This window comes from Accipiter gentilis, chromosome 1, assembly GCF_929443795.1.
Source record: "Accipiter gentilis chromosome 1, bAccGen1.1, whole genome shotgun sequence".
Lineage (NCBI taxonomy): Eukaryota > Metazoa > Chordata > Aves > Accipitriformes > Accipitridae > Astur > Astur gentilis.
The window spans coordinates 20,506,525-20,511,604 of NC_064880.1; the positions used below are offsets into that span (position 1 = coordinate 20,506,525).

Sequence of the window (5,080 nt, forward strand, 5' to 3'; positions counted from 1 at the left end):
TCCAAATCGACTGTTTTAGGATGTGGGGGAGAATTCTCATCTAGTTACTACTATGCACAGTTTTTTTCAATTTTCCTGATAGTTTCAAAGCATAGAAATACCATTTTGCCCCTCTCCTGATTGCTGAAGACATTTTGATTGTTAAAATACATTTTGTATAATTTCTTCACTTAGCCTTACAGTGCCCCCTTTGAGCATCTGTTTTAATTATACTGAAGCAAGCTATGATTTCGCTGGCTTAACATTTCCAAGACTGGATGCCAGTAGCAATGTGTTTGGCTACTGCCTTACTCTAGTTCTGCCAAAGCAGAACTCCCCAGGCTATTCACTTCTGATTTTTTTTTTAATTTTTCCTTTTTTTTTTTTTTTTTTGCGGGTGTCAAAACTTAAAACAAGAGATGCATGATCCAGTGTTAATTTTGATTGGCTTTCAGTCTCATTTATCAACACATGTCCCTTCTTCTCTACAAAAATAGTACATAGGAGATCCATAATAATAGAAAAAAATTCCACTAGCTTTAGCAATGAGAAGAGAAGGGATCAGAATAGACCCAGCGTGAAAATGTTGTGATGGTGAATATTAAGCCTTGCAGTTAATGTTTATAGCTGTAGAGGATGTTTTCTTGTAATCTTATTCTTGTCTTTATAGTTATTATACTGAGTAACTTATTCTGTTTGCTCAGGAGATGTCTGTGTTTGGTATCCTGTGGAGCTGGAATATGTAATGCTTTCTTCTTTTTTAGGAAGTGTACTCTGAAGAAAGAGAATAAGACAATATTTAACACATCCCTTGTGCAAATAAAATGAGTTACTATGGAATACTGTTATGTTTGAAATCAGCTATAGCTAACTGGTTAACAAGGAAAGCGGGGAAGGAGATGCTGCTTGAGATTTCTTGACACAGATGATGGAAGGACTCAAGCAGATGAGCAGGATTTCTCTTTTTTTTTAAAAAAAAAAAAACCAACTTGTTTTTTGTTTACTTTTTAAGTGCCAACTGAAAAAATGTGACATCTAAGATCAGTGATTAGCCTTACTTTTTTTTTTTTTTTTTTTTTTTTAAGACAAGTCATAGATATGCATGGTCTCCCTAGTTAAAATTACAAACTGCTTAATATTAAATTAAATGAGCAATTATGCCTCAGAACACCAACTCTGAAGGAATGTCTGCAGTGAAGACTAAAGCATGACTTCAGTTCCTGCAAGAAGTCCTTGCTAGACTCCATTCTGCCGTGACTACGCCCTTGGCCATATCAGAGGTGGTTCAGAGGCAGTCTGGGGGCTCCCATCCATGGGTTCCAGCTGCTGTAGCTGGTAAGTATTCTCCTAAATTTAAAAGTTCAGCTGGCATCTGGGGGCAGACTGTTTCTTCTTTCTTTCTCTTATTCAGCTTACATTTCTGTGGGTCCTTTAGGAAAATAGAAGTTGAGGGGAGCAGTTTCCTCAGCTGTGTCATAGTCTTCTGCTAATGAGGACAAGCAAGCTGCATGTCCTGAAGGAAAAAATTGCTATTTAAGTGATAATTGGGTGTTCTTGTGTTGGATATCAGTGTGGTGTTGTATTTACCCCTGTGTGAAGCAGTGGCACAATCCTAGACTGTGCTTGGGCTTCAGGAAGTTTGTCTTGCTGTGTGCTTTTTCTTAAGTACAGAGATAAAGTTATTCTAAACAAACTTTCCTGGAATGGGTGTCTGTTTTGAAATATCCATGTAATGTGGACAAGGGACAATTATGTTGACAATGACATTTCCATCACATCTTTATGTAAATAACTTTGAATCTGAGCTTCATGATGTGTTGTATTTGGAGTGGTGGCAGATAAGAGCTTTGGAACAAAACCAGACTTTCCTGAGGAAGTGTTAATGCAGTTGCGGGATCAAGCTAAAAGGTGAAGTCCTTCACCACCTGATACCTGCAAAGCTCCCATCTTAGAGCAGAAAACAGTTTATTTGCTGAATATGTATTTCACTAAATTTCCTAAAAGTTTGGTTCCAGTGAGGGCTGAAAAACCAAGAGGGATAAGAGGTGGCAGAAGTAGCTGGAACCTTTCTTCCACTCCAGTTGGAAAGGATGTAGAGGACTAAATGAGCTTCACTAGCAAGTAAGAGTGCACTTGCCCCTTAATTAGTTGAATCTTGCTTGCAGACGATAGGGCTTTGTTTCTGTGGGTGGCTGAACATAGTAATTGTTATTTCATGCCCTTTTCTATGCACATCTTTCTGTTGCAACTTTTTTCTTAAAAAACTTCAAAGATTAAACTGCAGTATTACTGAAAAAGTCAATAATACAGATGCTGAGTAAGCCAGAGCAATAAGAAAGGAGTCTACCCTGAGGGAAGGAGTATGAAGCCTCAGTGCAACATATTGAACGTTTCAACAGTGATATGTCCATGTTTAATAAATTCTTGAGAAGCTGTTGTGCAACAGTACACAGAACAGATCAGTGAGTAAGCATTTGAAAAGCCTTGTTTTAGTAGATTAATAATTATGCAGGGCTATTCTAATTTCACAGGAGATATTTTAGTGTATGATCTGAACTCCTATATATGAAAAGTATAAGTTCAAAAGACTTCATAAAAATCTAATATTAGTAGAAACAGTTTCATGATTAAAAAAATTGCACAAAGGCCTTTTTATTTTAAATTAAACACCTGTGTGGTTTTTGCAACAATATTGCAGCTGTAGACTAGTGGCATAATCAAAAAAACCAATAAAAAACTAATCAAAGGATAAAATGAACCTATATAAATTCACCTCATAAATGGGGTGAAGAGACTAGTTTTCTGAAGGGTTTGTTTTTAAAACTGATGTGATATTTAGTTTCTGGCTTTCAGTATGGCTTTTAATTTGGAATCCTCTGCTCCTAACATGCTCAAGGAATTGCAAAACCATAGCTAACATTAGTACATCCAGTTGTGTTGGTATTGTTACCTTTGGTACAAAGATTCAGCATCTCTTTTTAGCTTTCAGATACGGGAGCACAAAGTAAAAGCCTTTTAGGGTGAGAATGTGCCTTTCTGTTTTCCATCAAGGCTCCAGGACAGTTTCCTTTAGTCTCTGGGTTTACAAGGACAGCCCAAAACTAGGCCTACACGGCTGAGGCAAAATTGCATCAAATCCTGAACATTTTGCTATCTGAAGTCCAGCCACTGCCACTCAGGATAAGCTCATTCCTTTTGGCTTGACCAATGCTTAGCAAATAAATCTGGCTGTTTAGAAGATTGAGGACATGATAAACTCAGATACTTGCCCATATCCCAGTCTGGATGTTTAAACAAGACCAAGTTGTTCATTAACATTGGTAGCCTTTAAAAGAAATTCTTCCTTAGGTCTGAGCTTGATTAAGGGCCCATGCCTCTCAAACTGCACTGTCAGGAGGTGAGCAACTGCGGACTAATCAGGGTTGATATCCTAGTTTCTGCTCTGAAAAAAAAGAACCAATGAACCAATGCATTTTCCTCACAAGCTTCGAAATGTCAAAGTGGCAATAGTTGGTGAGTGTTTGCATGAAATGTGCAGTGGTCTCTGCAGTGCTCATTCATTCCTCTGAGGCCATGTCTGCTGGACTTTCTCACATGGATAAAGTTATCTGTTCTTTAAAGAAGTAAATGTAAATTAATGTCTTTTGTAGGAAACGTGCTGAATAAGGATCTCCTGCAGACCTAGTTCTGTATGTAGGCAGAGACATTTTCTGGACTCAAGCCATTCATTTTTCTCCCTACAGTCAAAAACATTCATTATAGCCTACGTAGTTTTACTTGAAGTCTACCAGCGTTGTTTGCAATAAAGAATCCAGCCTTTTGGAGACTTTTCTATCTTTTCTGGTATGCTGTCTTGATAAAGTTACCAGCCCTAATTCTTCCAATATGGCAAATGTGTTTTATCCGTCCTTTCATCAGACCACAGAAACTCCCTTGCCGTGAGTGTTTTTTTCAAGGGCTTGAATAGCATACATATCCTCAGTATCTGCTTCTCTGTTGCCTTTTTACATTGTTTGTCCTGTGTTTCAACAGCCTGCTCTGTTCTGTGACCTTGCTGACACATCATTGACTTTGACAGCATGCTTGGCATGTTGCTAAACCATTACGCAGAATGGTTCCCTGTAAAGTACAGTGCGGTAACCCTCATCATGCATCGTATAGTGAAAGGTTTTCTGGCATTGTCCCTGCTGAGGTAACTGCTAGATATGAGGCAGTACAGCAAGGGCGCTTCTCATTCTTTTTGCATAGGCATTAAAGAAGCAAATGAGATGAGGAAGAGGGGCAGGCACCCTTTTCTGTCATCAGTTTCCTAGTATTTAAGATGTATGGCAGGAACAATCTTTGTGCTCTACTAAGTACAACGCATCTAACCCTCACTGGCTCTTGGGATGGGTGATGTGCTGGACGAAAGGTTCCTTTTTTATCTCTTTCTCTCAGGACCCCCTCTCATTAATTTTTTAAGGCAAAAAGAGTAATTCGTCCCTTAAGCAGGTGCTTCAGAGCTCACAGACAAATTATACAGACGAAATGGCAGCTTTCTAGCTATTTTCTCTCTCAGTTGTGCATTCCTAAAGAGAATAATCATAGAAACCATAGGGTCATATGTGAGCCCTTTCTAGTTGCGTGTTATATTAAAACAGTAAATCACTTTCTTTCATTAATGTGCTTTTTCTGTGTGGAAGCTGTTGAGTAATTTAGTCCAAAGTCAACTGAACATCTTAATTACTTCAGAGATAACGTATCCTACAGATGGTTTCAATTAATATTTGTTCCGGGCTGTCTAAAGCAAGTAGCCAGTCTTCTTGTTTAGTAAGTGTCAGTTAGAAATATCTCTATTTATGCACGTGAAATGTGACCTTCAGACCTGTTGTGGTCTGTGGGGTAATACCCCCAAAATGGCTTGGCGCAGGATTTTAATTTATGTCCTTCGCTCTTTACCTTTCTTTACCCCATGTTGGAAGTGGGCACAATACCCAGGGCTTGTGGGACAGTCAGTCCCAAGCCTGTGCATCTGTTCAAGGAACAAAAATAGTGATCTTTGTTAAGCAGTTATTATGGATTTTACAGAGTATATTTTTGATGTTCAAAGCCTGGTTCAGCC

At 38.5% G+C, this 5,080-nt stretch overlaps 1 protein-coding gene across 1 annotated transcript in view; it reads left to right on the forward strand.

Moving 5' to 3' along the window:
* The first annotated feature begins 3,473 nt into the window (after positions 1-3,473).
* MYO1B (myosin IB) overlaps positions 3,474-5,080 on the forward strand; it is a 124,390-nt gene continuing 122,783 nt past the window's right edge. Inside the window, exon 1 of the mRNA XM_049801254.1 lies at positions 3,474-3,492. The gene's annotated coding sequence lies outside the window, so the exon portion shown is untranslated. The remainder of the gene's footprint in view (positions 3,493-5,080) is intronic.